This window comes from Triturus cristatus, chromosome 4_1 (genome assembly GCF_964204655.1).
Source record: "Triturus cristatus chromosome 4_1, aTriCri1.1, whole genome shotgun sequence".
Classification (NCBI taxonomy): domain Eukaryota; kingdom Metazoa; phylum Chordata; class Amphibia; order Caudata; family Salamandridae; genus Triturus; species Triturus cristatus.
In genome coordinates, this window is record NC_140585.1 from 732,889,684 (window position 1) to 732,914,477 (window position 24,794).

The window sequence follows — 24,794 nt, forward strand, 5'->3', positions numbered from 1 at the left end:
ACGCGCAAGGGGTATTGCTACAAAAATCTTCCGGATCGAGTCTGACGCCTGGGGATATTCTAAGGTGAGGAATCTAACTAACTAATGTTTCTTACAGATACATTGTTACCGAAGGTAAGTAACTTGTTCTTATATGCTCATCAGCCTATTATTATTGAAGGGAAAGAAGAAAGACTTGGTGAGGCTGAAGAACAGATGGGTAGACAGAATGCGTTGTATGGACCGAATTTGTGGCCAGTAGGGTATGCCGTAATGCATTGAATCATGCTGGTGTGGATAAGACCAGATGTAAGTATTTTGTCTAACCTCCTGAATGAAGTTTACTCATGAACACATTAAGGAAGCTGATGTCTCACTGTGTCATTCAGAGGGTATGCATCTGTCGTCATTCGGTAATCTGTATTCTGTATTGGAACTTGGGAAATTGCTTGCCAAGTTGTGTGGGAAGTAGGTTTTGTGTTGAAGACTCATTCGGTTTTTCATTAGGAATATATGATGCAGAAGGGTGGGGATAAGACACATGAGCAGGGTTTTCCTGCTTGGCAGATATTTGGGGGATGAAGATTCATGAGCGAGCATATCCACCCTTCCAGGGTTGGGGGTGAGGTGTTCAAGGTCAGGGAAGTGGGAACTCCGAGCAGGGCCTGGGAACATGTTAGGGACTTTGGAGCAGTTTTAAGCTGGTGAGAACTGCGAGTTTTGTGACATGCTTGGATGATGTGACTGTGGAAGGAATGGTTGTCATATGGGAGCGGGAAAGTGCAATTGTGGCGGATGAGTGATTTGGTATCTTCGGGAAGGTGGGGTGGGGACTTTAAGGGAGGGAGTTGACCTGGTTGCTCACTATGGGATTTTTTCACTATATAATGGTCTGTGGTCAATGTATAATCATGCCCGGTGTGCTATGCAGAGCTATCTGGCCTTTTCTGGCATCAGCACAGAGAATATTGTTTTATCAGCTCTAGCCACATGCAAAGATGAGAGCCCAAGTTAATAATGGCATACCACCTCCTGTTTCTACTCCATTGTTTCTGGCTTCTGGGGTTCATGTGCTATTCCAACACCTTCATGGTGCAAATGACAAGCTAAAAACATGATGCAACAATGTTGGGTGCTGTACGTATATGTACCAAATATGAAAACTTGCACACAAACTGTGTACCCGTCCCCTGTGCATTTTGTGTGGGAGAATGCACAGCCCATGGTGCATGCAAGGGTAAGTGGGGACAGCGAATCATTTCAACCCATCTTTCCACTTGGTGATTGTCCTTCCTTTCAGTAACCTTGTCTCATATCCAACATCCCCTGCTCGCAGATGAGTTTAAAATCTCTTCATTCAATATTCTATATAAAAAAAAATAAAAAAAAATGCCAAATTAGCCTGTGACATACAATTGCTATTATAGGCTATCAGACGTACACACACCACTTACTATGCAGAAAAAATAGATAATGCCTATATCTCTGCCAAAGCGATATTTGCCTGGCCTGGCAGTTCGGGCTGAACTGTTTCCATTAGGAGCAGACTGATTTGCAGATGGCTGGGACAAAACCGAGATGGCATGGTGGGGAAAAAGAAAAAAAAAAAAGATGGTTTGGGATGGGTCCCGAGCGATTGCTAATGGCTGAGATTAATAGAAGCATTACATCGTTCACCTTGCTGTTTTTGCATTTTTATGCCCGAAGTGCACCAGGTATGCACGGACGTAGTTCAATTTGCTCAGTGAGCCTGGGAACCAAGCTATGCCTGACTGAAGGGAAGACCTGGCATAGCAGTTTGGGCTGGACTTTGCCATAAGGAGCAGGGTCAAGACTGGTTTGCATATGGCTGGCTCCAAATTGAGATGTTATGTTATAACAATTTATATAGTGCACGAATACCTTTAGGCGCTTATGGTCCGATGCTGTAAGATGGAAGCAAATTTTTAAAAAGCCAAGTTTTAAGGTGTTTCCTAAATTCAAACGGGGATGAAATCTTCCTGAGAAAAAGCGGAAGAGAGTTCCATGTCCTGATAGTACTATGTCTGAAACTCATTCCCTCCCCCCAACCCCCCCCTCCTCCCCCCAAAGTGCTTTGAATTTCACGTGCTGGGCGACTGGTAGCTAATGTAACTCTTGAATCCCAGCCCTAATGGACTGGTGTTTGGGAACGTCTAGCACTAATCTGGCGGTGGCATTTTGTACCGATTGTAGTCTTCGGAGATCATTGGACTGCACTTTAATATGTAAGGTATTACAATAGTCCAACTTTGATAAAACCTGGGAAGTTAAAACTGTTTTCCCGGTCTTATTAGATATGAACAGAAGAATTTCACGCACGGTTTTGATGATAAAAAATGCAGAAGACACCACCTTTGAAATCTGAGATTTAAAATTTAGCTTCATCTATTATGACCCCCAAATTTTTAGCTTTTGCTACCTGTGTAGGAAGGGGGCCCAGAGTACTTGGCAACCAAACCGGTGACCATAGAGGAAAAAGCTTTCCAAATAGCACCACCTCGGTTTTATTTGAGTTTAACTTCAAGCAATGCCTACTCATCCAATTGCTTAAAGAGACCATACAATCATGAAGTTTGATGGAGTAGTTCGCATCCTGTCTATTGTTGAAATAACCAATTGGGTGTCGTCAGCATATGAGGTTGGGATTAGATCGAAACTTTTGATCAAAGGTGCTAGTTCAGACACCTAAATATTAAAAAAAGCGTAGGGCTCAATGAAGAGACCTGTGGTACCCCACAAGGCAGGATAAAAGGTGCAGATTTAAAATCGCCTAATTGCACTGTCTGAGTTCTATCTGCTAAAAACGATGTTAAAAGCAAAAGGGCCTTTCCTCCCAAACCTATAGTCTTTAGACATTCTGTCAACAAAGTGTGGTCCACGGTGTCAAATGCTGCGGACAGGTCAAGGAGGCTGAGAGCCGCCGACCCTCGCCATCAAATGCGGTACGTATTTCCTCCGTGGTCTTTATCAGAGCTGTCTCAGTGCTGTGACATGATCTAAATCCAAACTGACTGGTCTAAAATGTGGTTTTGTAAGATGCAAGTAGAAAGTTCTACATTTATGATTTTCTCCAAAATTTTCGCAGGAAGTAGAAACCTCGCAATAGGTCGATAGTTGGCCGGATCCGTTATATCTAGATTGTTTTTTATTTTTCTTAATAACAGTAAAATACAGGCCTGTTTCCACAGTGTTGGAAATATATCCCTTGTAAGAGCATCTGATTATAGATGCCAGTTAGCTGAGGACTAATAATATGGCTAATATGTAGAATCCTCTGAGGACAGGGATCATCCGGAGAGCCAGATTTAGTCCTTAAAAGAAGGGTGGCAATTTGCACTGGGGAGGTAGGGTTAAGATTTAAGGGAGGCGAAACGGTCTTGGGTACCTGTTCTGTGACATTAGTGCTAGGTGTATACAAGGCAAATTGATCATAAATTTGATCAACCTTTGATTTAAACGCCTGCGCCAGTGTGACAAATCTTGAGTGCAGTTGGCAGCATCATCCTTTTTAACGTTTGTCAGATTCTTTATGACCTTGAAAAGTTCCTTACTTGAATTACCCGCCATTTCTATCTTCAACGTAAAATATTGGCTTTTCTCAGTGATTTTTTCTTATAATCCGCTATTATTCGTTTATATTGCTCTTTTTCAACTGCATCAGTTTTTACGCCAGGCTCTTTTTTGCCTCCTAAATAGGTGCTCCTGGAGCCTAGACCGCTGACCGGGTGGAAATAACAGCCCGGAAGTGTAGCAAACTGTGGTCTTCCCTCCGCATCAATCGGCTGACGCCGTGGCGGACCGGGGAAGACCAGAACTAATGTGCAAAAGGCAGGTGAGGTAAAGCGCAGTTCAATTAAAACACAAACAATTAAATGAAGTTTAAAGCATCCTAGTTAAAAATGTACAGGATCCCAAAAGTGCCAATAATGCGGGCCGAAAGGCAGCAGTACACCTAAAAACACTTAGGGTCCCAACAGCACGGAGATGCCATGGTGGGCAAAAAAAGATGGATTGTGATGCAGCGTGGGTGATTGCCAGTGGCTGAGATTAATTCAAGCATTCCATCCATCACCTTATGTTTGCAGTAGAGATTAAGAAGGCTAGAGTAACTAACCTAACAATGCAATGGATATCCCCTTTTTTGGATGGAAGGAGCGTTCAGGTCGATGGCAAGCCTTGTTTCTCAGTCTTTTCCTCTTAAGCTCTTAAGTATGGAGTGCCCCATGCCTCCTTGTTGAGACCCATACTATTCAATCTGTATGTACGTCCTCTTACAGAGATTGTTCAATCCTGCGGAGACTCATGAGTATCATACGCTGATGATACTTGGATTGTAATCTCCTTTCTAAAACAGACCAGATAAATCCCTGTCTGAAGGAAGTAGCCGGCTGGATGGCCGATTATCGTCCAACACTCAGCAGAGATAAAGCTTAAGTGATCGTTGTCTGCATTGATTTTAACTTCTGGTCCATGGTCATAGGGTTTAGGCAGTCATCTGGTGCCTGAAGTGGCAGTAAAAAATCTAGGTGTTTTGCTGGATAACAAACGTACTTTTGCACAGGTACAGAAATTAGCGGCTGGCTGTTACGGCATTCTGAGAATGCTCAGAAAGACTTGAGATTTTCTACCTTGTTCCTCACGGAGAACCATGGTCCAGGCCTGAGTCCTTCCGTGCCTGGACTACAGTAACTCTTTCTATTTAGGATCTCCGCCTGGCACTGGCTGCCCATCTCACAGGATTCCATCTAAAGTGCTCTGCATTGCTCATTGAGAGCCCTCTGCTGTGACAGCACCTGATACAAGCCTGCGTCTAGCTAGACCCTGGAGATCCTCCACTTCTCATGTTGCAGTGACTGCAGAAAGCCAGATGTGGAGGACGATCCTTCTCTCACCTTGTCTCCAAATTATGAAATTCTCTTCCTATTAGGGTACGAAAGATGGAAGATGAGCTGTGCTTTAGGAAGTTGCTTAAAACCTGGCTATTTCTTTAACTGGGCGAGTTGGTGCCTGAACTACATGCAGCGCTGGGAGGCCCGCCCTGGGTCGACATGTGCTTTACAAGTTCCAAGAATAGAATAGAACTGGTTTGTGTAACATGCGAGGCGCCTCTGTAGCTTCTCAGCACTATATCATTATATAGCGCTGTCAGAAAAGTGTTGCCTTTGTATGTATTGCTATAGAGCTGGTCACTCACCCAACATATTTACAATAATTTATAATACGCAAGTTTGCATTGAGCATTTTAGTCACCACATAACGGCTTGCAGTGTGGCGACGTGCATGCATATTCTTTCATACTGCACTTAAACCCTACTGTTTATTAATATTTTCGAAGAACTTTTTTTACTCCAGGATATCCCCGTAGAAGCATGTAAACTATTTTCAAGATGGTCACTGAGGAATAACCAGGTTTCGTTTTAGGTCTGGTGTTACCCAAGACCTTTTGATTTGAGTAATATTATATGTGTGATATACTTGTAGGGGCTTTCAGCCCCACATTTTTATCCATTGGTCTGTTACTGTGCCGTTCAGTTCTTTCTTCTGCCCACTGCAGCATACAGCACTACCAACTGCTGTTTCACCCCTATCCCAGGACAGGAATCTCAACCACACGCAATGCTCTCGCACCCCTCAGCCTAACAGTTTGACACTGCTAACAGCACTCACACCCCTCAAACACTAGCACTTAGACACTAAGGGCAAAACTCTTATGCCAGAGTGTAGTGTCACTGCCAACAGCGCTCTGGCACTAGCACTCTGACGGCACTCTCGCACCCCTCACAGACTAGCAGAAGAGACAATAAGTCTGCCTTTCAGCTGGCAGTACGTTGTCTTTCGCTTCTTCTTTGGTTTGTTAGCGTTGGATGAGTGAGTAAATGCAAAAATGAGACAATGGTTGGATGAATAGTTGTTTGCATGCAAGGATGAATGACTTCATGCCTAATGAGTGACTTGCATGAATGGAAGCATCCGGACTCGTTTAGTTATGTTAGGCATGTTGGCTTTGCCAATGTTTGTTTCTTAATGTGTGTATATGTCATAGTATTCACATGTTCTTTCCTTGCCTCCCAATCCATGAGTGCCGGAGTTTGGCAAGAAAAACACTATTGCTTCCCCAAACCTTGCATGTGTTACTACTGTTCCTCTCACTATTTTTGAGCTTCACATTTGAGGGAGCCCGGGCATCAATCCGCACGCGAGCTTCCACAATAAATGTCAGCAGTCGCAGCTTTGTTTTCTTGTCAGTAGCGAGCTTTCCAGGAGTGATGTTAAGGATTAAGCAGGAGTGTGGAGTTCCTATAGCCGGACACCCAGGACACATTATTTGAGGTTAAGGACACAACACGTTTTAATGCTTATTTCGCTCAACCCCTGCAGCATAAACCCTTAGGCTGCCAGATTGCAGTAAAACATTATGGATCAGGGAAAAGGCATTGTCTGCAGTTTCGGTAATATTTGTAACCATATGTTATTACTGTTCGGACTTGTATTTATGGCTCATTAAGACAAAGCCTTTATATTATGGTGAGGGTTTAACTATAATGCTTCCAGGCTCCTCGCTGATTAGATTCAAATAAATGCAAAAGCTTGAAAGCAAGATTGATGATTCTTTGCTTTCAAAATATGATTCATATAAAAATGCAACTAAGAAAAAAATTGATTTGCTAAACTACTGTGAAATTTTAGGTATCATTTCTTTAAAGCATCATTTAGTAAAATGTGCTGATGCATGCTAGTATTTCCCAAAAATATTCATAAAGGAAAATCAATGTAACCAGTTTCAACAATATTATAGGAAACATGAAAATAAGCATTTGAAAAGCCAATAGGTATAACATTCGTGGTCAACCTTTTAGTTTTTTCAAGATATGTCTTGTTTTGACATGTTGTTCAACTTTTTTGTTGTGTGAGCTGCAGGGCCCTTATCATTATTAAAAACACTGGCAAAAGCAAAAATAGTTTTGGTCTCAAAAACCACACACTGTCCCAGTAGTTTCTGGCACTGAACAAAACTTTTGTGTGCCGACATGCTCCTTGAGAAAGAGCAAAATACTGACGCCAGCCAGTAGATAGAGAATTTTAATAAACACAAAAAATCTTGCTTAACGCCAGACCTAAATACGGTGCCAATTCTTAGTCACAAAAGTGCACCCATGGTAAATGTCCTTGCATTAGTGCAGATTTACAGGTTTCATGAATTCACAAGAATTTACATACGTATGTCAGTAAATCGCACTCCTAGAAAATATTTGTGAACTGCATTTTAGTATGAGCAAATATGCATTTGTAGATTTGCTTATGGAACATCTGTTGAGAGTAACAAGGTCACTTTCGCTCCAACCACTTTTTTCCCCCCAACTCTAGAAGAAGTTTTACTTCTACCCTTTTTGAGGAGTGAATTGCTGCTTTTCTCAGTATAAGAAAATATTAGAGGCAACCTGATAAACCCATAAAACATGCAAGTTGGTAGATTTGCGCAGACTCAAAAGGGCATTCTGTTAGACCCGTCAGCCCTTTGGGTGGTCCCTCCTCATCATTATTTATTTTGTCCCACTTTTGCCTCAAACCCTGTTAGTATTTTTTCCTTTTTGGGAACCACCAGACTTTTTAGTATTGATGCAGATTCAGGGAGCCATTTTATCTACCCCTGGAACTTCTGTCTGAGGGCCTGAAACACAAAATGGTGGCCACCCATTGTCACCTGTGACATCACTGGAACCTACCAGCACCTTCCAGAACATTCCAGAACCCTGTGACAGTGTGAGGCAGGTTTAGAATGTTGGGAAGGCATCTCCAGGTTGGCAGTTGGAGTTGGCAGTTGGCACCTGACTGGTGAAGAGAGAGGAGCACAGAACTGAAGGAGGAAGGAGTGAGGCAGCAGGGGTGGAAACTTGTGCCTGGAGTGGGGTCCAGAAACCCACCCTTGATACTAGTCCCTGCTGACTGAGCCCAGCCTGGAGCCCTGTGTGGGAGAAAGCAAGAAAAACCATCTTAAGGACCTGGACAGCCGGAACAGGCCTTAAAAGTAAAGAACAGCAAGTTCCTGACCTGGTTACTGGTAACTTCCTGAAGTCCGACGTCGAGAAGCCTGGAGACCTGGAGCCCGAGGTGGAGAAGCGGCGCTGACTGGAAAGCAGACGTCGTACCCGGAGCCGCCAGAGGTCGAGAGAGGGCGCCGACGGAGGTCGTGGAGACACCAGAGGTCGAGGAGGAAGTCACCTGAGGTCGAGTGTGCGGCGTCGACGGGGGAGTGAAGTCCGCCCTCCGGAGTCGCCGGAACCTGAAGAGAATCGTGCCGGAGGTCGGGAGTGGAGGTCGCACTCCGGAGTCGCCGGAACCTGAGGAAAGGAGCACCGGAGGTCGGGAGTGGAGATCGCACTCCGGAGCCGCCCGAAGTCGACATCGAGCCAAGGCCGCCCGACGTCATCGAACCGGAGCCGCCCGAAGTCGACATCGAGCCAAGACTGCCCGACGTCATCGAACCGAGGCCGCCGACATCGAACCGGAACCGCCTCCCGGCGTCGACAAGAACTGTCATTGAGCCGAGGCCGCCGACATCGAACCGGAACCGCCTCACGGCGTCGACACGACTCCAGCGGCGTCGGAACTTCATAAAAAGGGCAGTAAGTGGAATAGAGGGCGCCTAAGGCCCTGTGAAGCCCTAAGAGACCATCCTAGAGGCTAGAGAGGTGCTGGAACCAGCTTGATAGTGCCAGGGGTGAGCTGAGACTAATACAGAGGGGTTGTGTAGTGTGGGAGAGCCAGATCTCTAGATTCCCCCTTGATCTACCTCCGTTTAGGCCTCAGCCTTGTCCAAGCCAGGTAGTACACCCCGCAGGTCATCCAAAACTCTACAAGCTGGGATTGGGCCAAATCATCCCATAGTACCTCAGGAATGTGAACTGATTTTCAAGTGTCACTGTTGGCTTTTATTATTTATTGAGAGCACTGTATTTATTGTATTCATCCTATTTATGGCCTCACAGTATTTATTGCCTCACAGTATTTATTGTCGCACAGTATTTATTGTCTCGCAGTATTTATTGCCTCATAATTTAATTGCCTTTTATGTAATGCACTTATATTTATGCCTGGATTATTTATGATCTACCTTATTTATTGAATCGTTGAAGTATTATTGATTTGATTTACCCTTCCACAGGAAAAGCCTTGTGTACTGTGATTGTATTATTTATTTAATCAGCAACTAAGAGAAAAGAAGATAGATATATTTTCAGTATAATTTTTAAGGTGTAGTGTCGTTTTTGGAACGGATGCACGCATGGTTATTGTGTGGGTATGACGTATGCTTAGCACGGTGCCTGATCCCTGACCCCTCGAGCCAAGCTACCACAGTGTATGTCTGGGAGAACACCACCACCCTTCCAGTGTGGGAGTGTTTTTCTAACACATTACAACTATAGGGAACTATTGCTTACTGCTACCTTCAGCCCTATTATGTAGATCTGCGGAAAGGTGGCAAAATAAGGGAATGGTTAGTATTCAAACCCTACAATGATATGAGCCCTGGCATAATCATAGAGGCTATTATCAGAGCTCTAATATGAGATTGCTGCCATCATTTATCACCACACTGCATGGCACTAAAGGTACTAGTGGATTTTGTTACAGGACAAGTAGATTATGAAGCAACCTGTCCCATGGCCATGAAGATATTTTGTTAAATTCCACACCCCTAATTCAGACGTCCAGGTCAATCTGGTTCCTTCTGTAGGCTGCTTAGAAGGAACACTTTGACTGATTTTGCAGTGATGTTGGTTCTGCAATGAGTCTGTCTATTGAAACCCTGTGCCAGGCACGAGGAAGAAGGGCATACTGACACTTTCAGACTATTTAATTTATTTTGTATCCCAAAGTGATGTTTTCGTACTACTGTTTTACACAGCTTATTGAATCCCTGGGTTGAGTACCTTGAGGCAAAAATCAGCAATGGAGAATTGAGATAATTTTGGAGATTTTTGTTTTCACTTCTGATGCCAGATGAGTGCGGATTCTGTACCCAAGTATCTCGTTGCCTTGTAGAAGGGGCTGATGTTTTTTTCTTGCAGCTGTAAAGAAAGAAATCCACAATAATTCTTCCCCATCATGAAGGACGAAAGTGCCATCTTCCAGACACTCAGCACTACTGTAATTTGTGTTTGTTTATAGATCGATAGATAGATATAGAGAGAGAGGGATAGATGGATGTAACACATCTATCCATAAGATCGTGCCAGTAGTTAATTCACAACAAACACACCACGGCCCAAGTTCCATTTAAAGTGTGCTTTTTAATAGTGCAAGGCCGGTTCTCTACGTGTTTCGGAGTGTGAGGCCCCTTGTAGGGTGAACAAGGAGCCTCACGCTCCAAAACACATAGAGAACAGTTCTTGCACTATTAAAAAGCACGCTTGAAATGGAACTTGGGCCGCGGTGTGTTTGTTCTGAATGAACCACTGGCACGATCTTGTGGATATTTAGGGGTTCGCTACCCCGCCGCATATCACAGTCACTAAGAGGATTGGGACTCCGCGATACTTAAATGGTGGAATATATATATAGATATTTTATATATATATATATATATATATATATATATATATATATATATATATATATATATATATATATATATATATATATATATATATATATTACCTACTGGCGGTCGCCAGTAGGTAGTTATAGTTAGGACCCTGTTTCCATAGGAAATCCGCAACATTCTATTTTGAATAACTTTGGCGCCGGTCGACGAATCCTCGCGAATATTTCAAAATAGGTGGGGCGCTACGCTCCGCTCCTACCCTGAAAGTCTCGGGGGGGATTCGTCAAGCGGGGGCTGAGATAAAAGGGGGGTCCCAAAACGTGTTTTTCCCATGCATTTTTCCATAGGACCTTTAGACACAGCTACAGCCCGAACGGCTGAACAGAATTACTAGAAATTTGGCAGAGAGGTAGTCCTCAGGTCAAGGAAGTGCCTTTTGTAGGTTTGGTGTAAATCTGTTCAGTAGATTCTGAGAAAATAGCCTTTAAATCAATATATATATCTGAGCCAGCTTACGGTGCGCTTACGGTGCGCTTACCGTACGCATACGGTGGCGTGCGCGAGCGCGATTCTGATTGGCTCTTAGATCTTAGTAAACATTCGAATCGGTCGAAACCAGGAAGCGGCGGCCGCCATTTCGTGTGTTTCACTCAGAAAAAAAAGAGTGATATCTTGAAAAGGGGGCAAGGAGGAGAGTTACAGACCCCCTAACATTTGTAAGGGGGTCAAAGAAGGACAGAAAAGTACAAAGAAAACATTTATTGATTTTAAAAAAAATCGCGGGGTACGCGTACGGTAAGCTCAACGTACGCGTACGGTAGAAAAAAAATAAAATAAAAGAAATGAAAATCAGATTTAAGTGTTTAGATATTAGGGGGCTCTAAAAAGAGCCGTTGTGTTTATGAAGTGATTGTTTAGTGGTACCTACAAGTAAGTACCGATGCAGAGTCTAAGGTTCAAGAGGAAGACTCTGTTCCCTTCATCATTGAAGTGCACACCATCTCCTCTATAAATGTCTTGCATGTCGTAACGCAAGTTGTTGTGGTAAATGGAACCCATACCATAGTCACGGAGGAAAGCAGAAACAGATTTGTTGACGTGCTTTCTTGCTTTGCCAATCTGCGGACAGAAAGGATTGGACCAGTTCCATTTTTGCCTTTGGCATATGTTAGAAAACACAAAGGCAGTTTTAGGGAAAAGTGAAAACAGTTGTGCAAAGGTGTCCTTCATAAGCATTTCCAGACCTACCCCAGTCAAAGTGCCTAGGTCATTGCCACCACAGTGCACTATTATGAGGTCAGGGTGTTGGATTTGCATGAAGGATTTCACCAATGGCATCAATTGGTGCCACTTTAACCCTCTCTGACCAATCCATTTAATGTCTACATTTGGCAAAGCAAGGTCTCTCACCATATCTGTTTTCTCTGCATACTTTTCACTCCAGAAGACATAGCTGTGCCCTACAATCCACACTGTGAACATCTTCAAAGGAGAACTGGATGCACTCAGGAGGTGTCTTTCAGTAGAATGGCAATATGAAAAGAAAGACAGTTTGGAAATGGAGGCATACATATTTTTTTCATAAAAAAAAGAACTGATTGGCTGTTTCATACCATTCTAGAATAAAAACTAGGCTGTATGTGTAAATTAATAGAAGCATGTTTTGTATTGGTACAGAAAAATGTGTTACCAAAGAACAGTACTATGGATTTGCTGTTAGGTTTGATAAGTCAAGCACTCTTGCTCTGTGGAATTGAAACATTGTTTGGTGAACTTCTGACCTAACTCCACACAGCAGTGTTCCATGAGCTGTTGCTATGGTAGCAGGCAGAAGTCAAGTTGGGGGAAGGGTACTAGGCAGAAGTCAAGTTGGGGGTAGGGTACTTTTGGAAAAGGGTTGGTTTTCAACCAATAGAAATGTGTGATTACATTTGAAAAAAAGGGGGAAGCACTGAGATTTGAAATTAACATGTATATGTGTGGAAAAAGAGAGGGAAAGTTTGCCATTATCTGGTTCTGCTGAGAGGAGAGAGGTGTAAAGAACAGAGATCCTGGCTCTGATAATCTGCTGTTTGAGTGCCACATTTCTTTCACAGCTAACTAATTTTAAAGGTGAGTTTAGAGTTTGAGAGGGGATGTATATGGTAAATTAAGAAATGAATAATAGAAATGGAATTCCTTTTGTTGAAGTTGTGTTTATTATTTTCTGTTTTGGGAGAAATTTAAATGTGAGGAACATGTAAAATAATATGGACTATGTTTTCACGATAAATTAAGGTGTACTGGTAAAAATAAAGAATACTTTAAGGGTTTGAGGTTGGACTCAGTAATGCAAATACATACAGCATCAGTAAGGCTGGTTGCCCTTGCTGGAGTGTAGGCAGTCACCCAGGTTACACATGGTGCTGGTCTGAAAAAGCAGTTTGGACATGTGCTTTTTTAAGAATCTGAAAAGTGGATTCATAATGTGTCAGTCTGTAAAAGTGTTTATCACTTGCCAAAAAAAAGAGTAGTAAGTGTGCTTTCAAAATGGCAAAGAAATTTCGTTTTGTGACTAATGTGAAAACATGATTCTGTGTGCATATAGGAATTACAGGCAGAGATTTATTGCGTATTGCTCTGGTGATTTCACAGTTGCATTAGATGGAAAGGGGGAGCCATTTTTTGGTGCAGAAGCAGACTCTTAGCACACACCCAGCTGCTTACCCTGTGGAATCATGCACAGTATTCACAAGCGAGTGGGGTTTGAGGTTTCAGTCAGTAATGGAAATACATTCAGCATCACTAAGGCTGGTTGCCCTTGCTGGAGTGTAGTCAGTCACCCAGGTTACACATGGTGCTGGTCTGAAAAAGCTGTTTGGACATGTGCTTTTATCAGAATCTGAAAAGTGGATTCATAATGTGTCAGTCTGTAAAAGTACTTTTCACTTGCCTAAAAAGTAGTAGAAAGTATGCTTTGCAATTGGCAAAGAAATTTCGTTTTCTGCCTAATTTCAAAGCATGACTTTGTGTGCACACAGGAATTATTTTTAGAAATTTAATTTGGGAAGGTGTTATTGGGATTTTCATTTATAGGAAAGGGGTTTATAGTATTTTAAGATTTCTAAAGAACATAAAAAATGTAGTAATATATTTAAATAAAATAAAGGAATTTTTTTTTAGTTTTTTTCAGGTATTGCTGAAGAGCAGTGAACAAAATTTAAGATGCCTACAAAATCCAGAGTAAAGAAAGACCACAAAAAAACCTATATTTGAAGACAACTGGAGGACCTAAGTTAGTTGGAGATGCTCATGTTGGGAAAAAGAAAAAATCTTCTGGTAAGCTAACAAAAGATTTTTTAAACAACATATTCAAAAAAAGGAAAAATGTACAAAATGTCTGTACTGGAAAGAATGTTTTCAATAGAAAAGGAGAGGAAAAAATTGAGCATTTAGTTAATGCAAATATACCTTCTGCAACTAAAAAGATTAACTTAAACAGAAAAACAGCGTTTAAAGAGATACGTAGAAAAATGTTTCAGAGAAGAGTTATGTCCAATTTGATAAAGGATGTGAAGAAATATAAGCAAAAGGCTAAGTTTTATAAGAGAAAAAAAGAAATTGAAGCCATTGCAGCAAAGGCATTAGAATTAAAAAGGAAACTATTCATTTTAATTTTGAATAGGATGCGTACATTAGATAAAATGGTTAATGTACTGAAATCGCAAAGGAAAAGAGTAGTGAACAGAACAAACTTTTGTAAAGTGTTTTTAGGAAAATGGATGCATAGTTCAAGTAGTGAACCTTTTTTTAATGAAGAGAGCTATTTTCAAAGTAATAGTTTGCTGCATGCAGTTGACACCAGAGGTCGTGCTTACGAAGTGAAAAATGGTTGCATAATGGAGAAGGAGATAATGGTTCCAAGAGATGAGGTACAAGTGATGGCGGATGAGGCTATGGGGAGACGTCCTAAAGCCCCAGTGTACACTTGGAATTGTAGTAGTATTTGCACTGTGCGTCAGGAATCTATTGATAAATTTCGTGAGTTTCTAAGAGAATATAGTAAAAAAAGTGTAAAACAGAAGATTAAGGTGCTTCAAAGTCTAGATCCATGCAGAGTGAGAGAGAATACTGGTTTGCAGGGTCATTCTCTGGCTTGTCTATCTAGAAAAGTGTGTATTAGTGTTTTCCATCATTTTAGGATGCTGGCTGTTCATCATACTGAAATGAGAAAGTTTGTGAGACGGTTGTATTTTGCTAAAAGTCCAGCAATAAAGTTAGATGAATTGAATAGGGCTCTGTTCCGTGGGTCAGTATCAGATGTAGAGAAGGTTGTTGATGAAATTCAGTTTTGTTACTTTGGTCCTGAACAAAACCGTGCAGAAAAGGACACAGTAAATGAGGAAGAAGTGGAAGAGAATGTACAACCATTTGTAAGTAAGACATTTAATGATCACATAACAAAATTTGAAAAAATCTCTAATGAAAGACCAAATATTACTTGTATTTGTTGCCGCAGAACTCATTATAGAAAACAAACCAGGTATGTTGATCTCTATAGAAAAAGTGAAAATGAAGATAATTACAAGTGGAAGGATTTTGCCACATATATATTTCTTGAAAATTGTTTTGAATTGGGTGAAGTTCAGCGTATTTGTAAATACTGTTATAATAAGTTAGAAGAAAATAGAATGCCGACCAGAGCTGTACATAATAATTTAGAATTGGATGCTATTCCTGCTGAACTTTCTGAATTAAATACATATGAGTCTATACTCATTCAATGTGTTCATCCGTTCCAGACCATAGTACGTATGGAGCCCAAAACTGGTAAATTACCTCCTTCAGATTTACTGAGAGGTTTAAAAGGTAGAGTGGTGTATTTGCCCTTGGATTTGAAAAAAAATATGGAAACTATTGATGCGGATACTTTGGAAACTGAACCATTAATTATTCTGGTTAATGGTGTACCTACAAAGAATAAGAAGATTTGGCAGGAGCTGGTAGATGTACGGAAAGTACAAAGAGCAAATTTGTATTTGAAAAGGAATAACAAATGGTATGAATCAATTTATATAGAAGAAGAAGAAGATTTACAAGAAGACACAAACACCAACTGGACAAATTGAAAAAGTGGACAAGTCAAAGGAAGAAGAAATTTATGAACATTTTAGCATACATCCTCTTCATTCAAAAGAAGTTATGGGAGACAATATTGATCTGTTTCAGATGAAGAAAGCAAAAGGAACTCCTGTGAGTGTATGGGAGGAGAGCTTGGAAGCTCGATGTTTTCCCTAGCTGTTTCCTAAAGGAAAAGGAGGACGATACGATGAACGTCCGGAACAGATTCCAGCTTCTGAGTATCGGACTACAAGACTATATGCTGAAGATCCCAGATTTCGACAAAGTATTCCTTATTTGTTCCATCTTTTATTTGAAAGCGACTTGTCTGCACTGTCTTATGCAGTAAATCACATTTTAAAAAGTGGAGTACATTTACAAAATGTGTCTGCTAAGGATGTTATGGAGAAAGTGCAGCACCGAGATGATCATTTGGAAACACAACTGATCAATCTGATGGCTTGTCAGCGTGGGACAAATGAATATTGGTACAGACGCCATGGTGAATTAAAATGCATGTTACGGAATTTAGGAACACCAACCTGGTTCGTTACCCTAAGCTGTGCTGAGTACGCTTGGGATGATTTACTGGATTTTCTACGAGAGGCAAATTCAAACATTAAAAACATCGAATACAAGACAGCAGGAGAACTGTGCTCATTGGATCCGGTTAATGTTTGCAGATATTTCAATCATAGATTTGAGGCTATGATGTCGTTCATCTGCAATAAAAAAAATCCACCTCTAGGAGAAGTAGTGGATTTCTTTTGGAGAAAAGAGTACCAGGCAAGAGGTGCTCCTCATATTCATATGCTGTTGTGGATCAAGGATGCCCCAAAGTTTGGAACAGATGCTGATGAAGCAGTGTTATCTTACATTGAAGAATATGCAACATGTGCTATACCAAAAAACACAGAAGAGAAAAAGTTAAAGGAGCAAGTTTTACGTTTCCAAAGTCATCGGTGTGGAAAATACTGTCGACGGAAATACAAGAGCAAAGATAAATACTACACTAAATGTCGATTTGGATTTCCTAGACCTGTTCTTTCAAATGGAAGAGTAAACAGTTTTATGTCATCTGTGAGACATACTATCACAAGAAAATCACCTAAGAATACCTACAACCTTAAAAGAAAAGAAGAATCAAAAAATATAAATGACTACAACCCAGTCATTTTATCCATGTGGAATGCTAACATGGATATACAGTATGTAGCTGACAATTCCATTGCTGTTGCTCGATATGTAACGTCTTACATTCCTAAATCAGAAAAAACAGAATTGAAGGAAATGTGGGAAGAGATTTCTCACGAGAAGACTGTCAGTAAGAAGCTGTACAGTTTCAGTTTGAAGATGTTATCGCATCGAGAAATTGGATCCTACGAATGTTCAGCTAGGTTATCTTCTGCAAGTCTCTACTCGAAATCAAGAAGAATAATTTGGGCAAGTTTAGGTCTTGCAGCAATGAGAAATCGGGTACTGAAATCTGTTGGAGAAATTGAATATTTGGCCGAGAATGACCCAGAAAGTACAGATATTTTGAAATCAAACATGTTGGACACATATTATCCCAAGAGAAGTCATCATCTGGAGAACATGTGTCTCTATGAAGTGCTGCAGAACTACATTTATTCACGGAAAGCCACAGAAGACATCAACAATGGAAAATATAAAGTCATTGGTGAGGAAGGATGTTTGGTGAAGCAAACAAAAGGAAGTTTGATAAATCACAGGAAGCTGAGTTGCGACACTACTGACAAAAAGGAATTTTACTACTTGGCTCTTTTACAGCTGTTTAAACCATGGCGTACAGAGGATGAACTACTGGGAGAATTTCAAAGCTATGAAGATTCTTTTAATGCTTGCAAAGACAGCATACAATGCAGTACATTCTCAACTTATCTGCAAATGTTAAATGAAGAAATTGAACAGGAAACTACAATTGCAGCAGAAATAGCTAGAGACAGTTCTCAGGACAGCCAAAGTTCAGGAACACTCAGTCAAGATCCCCTAGGACAACCAATTGTTGAAAATGAAGCATCAATAGCCATGAATGAAGTGGAAACGGCTATGAATCAAGCTCAAGAAGAATTTATAGACTTACAAAATTTGGAAAGACAACTGAACGAAGAGCAGCAACAAATTTATGAAGAGATCAGAAACAAAATTGATCACGGATTTCTACATGAAAAAAAAGAGTGCTCATGCACATCATTTCATCCAATCAGGATGTATGTAAGCGGACAAGCTGGAACTGGAAAAAGTTTCCTAATAAGTCATCAGAAGCTACCTACAGCAAAAAACGGATTCTACTTTGTCTTGTGTGGTTACTGCTCCAACTGGGTTAGCAGCATATAACATAAAATGAATCACTTTACATCGTTTGCTAATGTTACCAGTGGAGCATGAGAACAAAATACAATACAACAAGCTAACTGGAGAAGCATGCTTGGAAGTTTCAAGAGTATTGAAGAAGATGCAAGTTCTCATTATTGATGAGGTGAGCATGGTATCAAACTTAATGCTTGCCTTTGTGCATTTAAGAATGCAGCAAATTCTGAAGACAGACTATGACGTGTTATTTGGAGGAAAACACGTCATAGTTTTTGGGGATCTTTTGCAACTTACTCCAGTTAAAGGACAACCAGTGTTTAATACTGTGACACATGAAGACACAAAGAAGTCATTGGGAAGCATCGGTAATGCAAATATTTGGTGGTCCTTTGAGTACAAGGAACTTACTACTAATATGAGGCAAGCAAACGATGAAGAATATGGAAGTATTCTGAAAGATATCAGAATTGGACTACTCACTGAAGCTGGCACGAAAGCATTACAGAGTCGACTGCTACATAATTTATTTTCAAAGGAAGAAATAGTTGCAGAGAAGATATACAAGAACATTGCAGAAAAGAAAAGTGTCATCTGCTTAATGCCAACTCTACGTGAATGCTCAATATTCAATGAGGAGCTTTTGAAATTGGAAAAGGAAGATATCAGGAAATTAGAAGCAGTGGACAAAATTGAGGATGGAAGAATTACTGTCACATTAACAGGCACACTGAAAAATAAATTGGATTCACTAGAGAAGAACATTTCCAAAACAGCTGGATTAGAAAAAAATCTATGTTTGCATGAACTGTAGAGTATTTTTAAAGAGAAATTTGGATGTTGAAAAAGGTTTAGTTAATGGAGCTATGGGAAGAGTTGTGGGTTTTATTAATTATCAGAAAAAAGATGGAATTGAATGTTTAAAAATAAAATTTGATCAGATTGAAGAGGTTAAAGACATTTGTCGTTGTTCAGTTCGTTTCATGCTTGTGAAAGACTTATATGTGCGTAGGAAGCAGTCTCCGTTTTCTCTAGCATATGCTGTAACTATTCCCAAGTCTCAAGGATTGACTGTAGATTGTGCATTTGTGAACATTGGTTCAACTGTGTTCAAAGAAGGTATGGCATATGTTGCTTTGTCACGAGTGAAAACATTATCAGGTTTATTCATGATAGACTTTGATGACTCAAAAGTTAGTGCTGATGCAAATTGTGTAAAGGAGTATAATAGATTAAGAAGAAGCTATGCTCCTCATTTAGGTCAGTATCCTGTGTTGGAGAAATGTGTAGTTTCTCGTAAAAGGAGAAATGAGAATATCTGTAATGAAGATGTAGAGAGGAGGAAAAAAAGAGGAGTGATGTAATTGCAAGCAAAAAGAAAAAGGAAAATGAAGAACAGGTTGTAGGATGTTATTTTGAAAATAGCTCTGGTGTCAACTGCTACGCTAATGTAGTGCTGAATGTTGCATTTTATCTGGAAAGTGTGCAAGAGCAGATAATAGTAAATCAGGGAAAAAGATTCTGTTCTGAGTTGAGTCTCCTTTTTCAAAAGCTGAGTAATGATAAAACTCAAATAGAAAGTGCTACTGAAATTAGAAAACTTTTAGATGTATGTTCAGGACGAACAGTTTTCTCAAAATGTACAGCAAGACGCACAGGAATTCTTGATGTTTTTTTCTTCAGGTACTGGAAGAAGAAGGGGTTCCCATTGAAAAATTTTTTTGGTCTCTCTTATAAATGGGAACATAGTTGTGAAAACTGTTATAATATATGTGGCTCTAATGTTGATTCTGAAAGGTTTATTTATTTAACATTGCCAGAAAGTAAAACAGTCACTTTTGCTAAATTAGTTAAAGATGCTAATCATAGCATGGAATGCAGTGAGTGTCAATCTGACATGTTTTCAACGTTAATTTTAAAGGAATACGGACAGTATGTAATTTTAATGATGCAACGCTGTAAAGCTGATGGTTCAAAATTAGATACTTTAATAAAGAAGTTTACAGGACAGCAATTATCAATTTCAGGAAAAACTTTTGTAACAGTTGCAATAATTTTCCATGATGGACCTACTGTAACTTCTGGTCATTACACAGTTTATCTTAAATGTGAAAAAGGTTGGACACTGTGTAATGATTCCCAATTGATTTTTAAGCAACGTTTGCCTTTTGATTTAGCAAATTCCTATCTAATCTTCCTGAAACCTAAATTTTTTGAGATTTGGCAACATCTGGACAAAACAATTTTACCATTTTATTGGATTACCATTGGAATTTAAAAAAAAAATGATTTTACAAATTACCATTTGGCCTAATGGAAAGGTAACCAATGGTAATGTGGACTTTTTCAATTTTTAATGAAACTTTGGAAAACCAAAAATTTAGAAAAAATCGGTAACATCTGCATAATTTAAATTTAGGAATTTTATTGGATTGCCATTGGAAATTTATTCAAAAAAGATTTTTAAAATTACTATTTGGCCATGCAGAAAGGTAAACAATTCTATTGTGGACTTATTTAATTATTAATAAATCTTTCGGGAACCAAAATGTTAGAGAATCGGTGAGATCTGTACAATTTAAACTTTAGATTTTTATTGGATTACCATTGGAAATTTAATCAAAAAAGAATTTTAAAATTACTATTTGGCCTAAAGGAAATGGAACCAGATGTATTGTGGAGTTATTTGAGATATATTTTTGTGATTATACTTCTGAAACAAAAATATCAGACGGTATTTTAAAGAAATAAGTATTGATATTAGATGATATTTTTTAAGAATATTATGCATTTCTATAAAGTTATGTTTATGCAAAAAGAGATTGTGGGCTTTTTTAAAACAATCTTTGAGATTGTTAATTTTTTTTTTGCCTCCTGTTAAATGATGAATGCAATTGCTTTCACAATTTATAGTGAAATGCAATATATTCTGAAAACAGCAAAAAAAGGCAAACATTTTTTTTGAAAAATATTTAAATATGTGTACTGTATTATAAAATGTTTTATTAAATATTAATACTTTTTTCTTTTTTTTCAGATTGAGATAGAAAATTTTCGAAAACTAGAACCATTTTTAAAGCAATTAAAAAAAATTTAAATGAATAAATATTTTTTTGAGTGGGTATGGTAAGTCAAAAATATTATGGTCCCTTTTTTCCACTTCTCCACAATCACATTTTCAGTTTCATTGTAGTCTCTCAAGGACCTTGTAATGTGATAATTGATTTTTAGTGTTTTTTTAAAAAAAAAATAATAATTACGCGTACGGTAAAAAAAAAATCAAAAAAAAGTTTTAAAAACATATATAAAAAATAGATGAAAGGTAAGGTTGGCTCTTAAAAGAGCCGTTGTGTTCATGCAGGGACAGAGGAAAGAAAGAATGGGAATATTAGACGGTACGACAAATGTGCTGATCTATTTTATTGTTCACTAGGGAAATACTGGTCTCCCTATAACAAATTAGATCATGACAAGTGGCGCACCGTATTTCAACCCTCAGAAACCGAGGGTTAATTTCATGAGGAGAAGAAAAAGGAGATGCTCCCACCACAGATGAAGGGCTCACCTGACCTGCAGAAGAAGGACTCGGCCCTGCAGATGATGGTCCAGGCTGAGCTGCTGTGGATGTGCTTGGTTGACTTACTGAAGGGTTACCTTCAGTATGTCGAGCATGTGTCCTTCTGTGTACATCCTTAAGGTGTCTCAACATGGTGTGATTCCCGAAGGAATACTTCTTGTTGGGATTGCCTCTTGAAAGTACACGCTTACACAGCTTACAAGTCACTAAGGGTGCATTTACCTTTTGCTGGCCCTCTGGAAAAGAAAAATACTCCCATATGAAAGGTCTTTTGTTACCTCGTTCTCTGCCTCAAGGTAGTGCTGCTAGCCTCACTCTCAGAAGGGCTCTGCTGTTCTGCCATCGTATCACAAAGACAACCCAGCTCCTTCTCCTAAGGGATCACAAGCAGAAATGAGGGGAATGGGTGTGGTGTAGGAGAGTTCTAGAACTGAAAGTAGTTTCAACCAATCAAAAGTTGTGTTTCATGATCACATGACCCACCGTACGCTTACGGTGCGCTTACGGTACGCTTACGGCAAAAGTACGCATGCGCGTAAAAAAGGCACGCGCGTATGCGCAAAACAGGCACGCCCCTTCACTTCCGCGTAACGTGCGCGTGCAGCGTACGCGTTACGCGCTGTGCGCGCGTGACGTGCGTCTACGCAAATTGCGTAAATGAACGCAAACAGCGTAGAAATCTAACGTAATTAAAGCAAGACGTGCGCTTACCGTACGCGCACGTTAAAAAAAAAAAATTAAAAAAAAAGGAGAAAAAAAAATATGTAATACTAATAAATTTTACCTGTTTATTTTAAAAAAATGGTAAAATAAACATATTGTAGAATTTTTAAAATTTAACCATAGTCTTTAAAAAAGGATAGAAAATTAAAATAAAAATATGTAAAAAAAAAAAAAATAAATAAAAAATAAAATTAGCATTTAAAAAACCTTGCAAATTCACTGAAAAAACCATGGGTTTCACACACATTATAGTTAGGAATTAGCATTTAAAAAACCTTAGAAATTCAATGAAAAAACCATGGGTTTCACACATGTTATAGTTAGCTGGACATTTCACTCGTAAAAAACCATTGAAATTCCCCCGTTATAGTTAGTTCAGCTAACTATAACTCGCGCGCCCACAATGCACTACTGATGACGTCACATATTGCATCACTCATGACATGGTCACTGACATCACTCATGACATCATCCAGTCATTGTGTGTTTTTCTGAAAATTAAATATGTTTTATATTTATGTATATCTCAAGGTCAATGGAAGAATAAATGGGTATATAAGTGTCTAAATGGATGCTTTTTAAAAAAAAAAAATTGTGTAACTGACTGATTAAGTGTATCATAGTGAATACATGGCTTACTGAGTAATCTTTAAATATGAAAATATCTGTATCAGTTTCTTACTTTGTGCATAAGTGGCTGCATGGGTTGGTGAGTAGCTACATGAGTGTCTATATAGGTTATTAGTTGGTTTTTTATCAGTATGAGTGAGTTTCTGTATGGTTCGGTGGGGGGTATTACTTAGTGCATAGGTGCATGAATGAGTGACTCACTGTTTGTATGTGTTGAATACAGCATGTGTGCAGGACTGTATGGGTGGATGAGTGTGTGCATGGGTGTGTTAGTGAGTGAATGACTGTCTCTATAGTGTCTTTATGAGTAACTACATATGTTTTAAACTAGTATATGTGACTATTGGTGTATATAAGTGAGTATATGTGAGAGTGAGAGATTGGAAGAGTTCCTGTATGAATAAGTATGTGTTTCTATAAGTTATTGTTTAAAAGAGTAAGTATATGTAAGTTTCTGTAGAAGTAAGTGTGGTGGTGTGTGTGTATAACTGTATATGCAAGTAAATGGATGTTTGATTCTTTATTAGCATGAGTGACTATGTGTGTGTAACTCTATGGATGAGTGGCGTTGTGTAACAGGATGTATAGGTGTATGAATACATATGATGAGTGAGTACATGTATGAGTGACTGTAGAGGACTGTTGGTGAATGACTGTATGTGTATGTGGTTCTTAGAATTACTGATTAGGTTGTTGTAACTGATATTGATATGTTCATTATTTTGAACATTTTAGTTTCTATTTTTGAATGTGTGTTTCAATGGTTATATTAGGGGAAGAGGAGGTCTGCCACTCTATCACAAGGATGATGTCATCAGTGATGTCATGAGTGATGTCAGTGACCATGTCATGAGTGATGTAATATGTGACGTCATCAGTAGTGCATTGCGGGCGCGCGAGTTATAGTTAGCTGAACTAACTATAACGGGGGAATTTCAATGGTTTTTTATGAGTGAAATGTCCAGCTAACTATAACATGTGTGAAACCTATGGTTTTTTCATTGAATATATATATATATATATATATATATTTTCTCAGTTTATTCTGTGGGCCAGGCAGCACTCCAGACACTGCAAGCATCAAACCTTTTTTAAGGGGATATGACCTGTGAATGCACACATGGGGACAATCTCTGAATGTTTCTGTGGCCATTTATTATCGTTCTTGTATTGAAGACGTGGATTAAAAACAAAAGCATTGGCAAAGTCAATAGGCTGTCAATCCAAACCATATCGATTGGCTTTGCCAGTGCTTGTTTATGGCTGGCTGTGTAAGAACGAGTTGTCACGTTTTTCACGGAGCTCCAGGTAATGTAAAGAAGAAACGTGGGGCTCTAATGCTTAATAATTGATTGATTTTTGTTCACTTTTTTTGTTGTTGTTGTTGTTAGCGATGATTAACATTCCTGTCGAATGCTGCACTTTTTTTTTTTTTAACACTGATAGTTCTGCATATAGTGCATTTTAATAGTTTTTAATTGTTAATTTGCTTTTTGTGCATTGGAGAAAAGTACTACTTTATGCATCCAGCACAGCACGCACACTAGGACGAAAGCGAGGATGATGACCATATTGTTATAAGTCTACTTAAAGCCTTCTCCGCAGTGGGCGACTAGGTCATTGACTTGTGCAGCGTCATAAGAACACCTCTGCTGGCATTGCAAATGCTTGTTATCTAAAAAGCAGCTCGTGCACATGGGCTCCATATCTCTAGCTGCATTCCAGCATAACGAGTCTATCTTCCGGGTCCCATTATACACATAGAGCTATTTATACCATAGACTAATTTATGTTTTAAAATGTCCACGATAAAATTAGGAAAATGTTCAAGAAGCCACGGTTCACTTGGTCTTATTTGTTTCCAGAATACTCTAAGTGCGTGCTTCA

The 24,794-nt window shown here is 39.4% G+C and overlaps 1 protein-coding gene across 3 annotated transcripts in view; it reads left to right on the forward strand.

The window, feature by feature from the left end:
- The window catches only part of PARPBP (PARP1 binding protein), a 226,949-nt gene that overhangs the window by 127,345 nt on the left and 74,810 nt on the right, over window positions 1-24,794 (forward strand). The gene's annotated exons all lie outside the window — the stretch shown is intronic.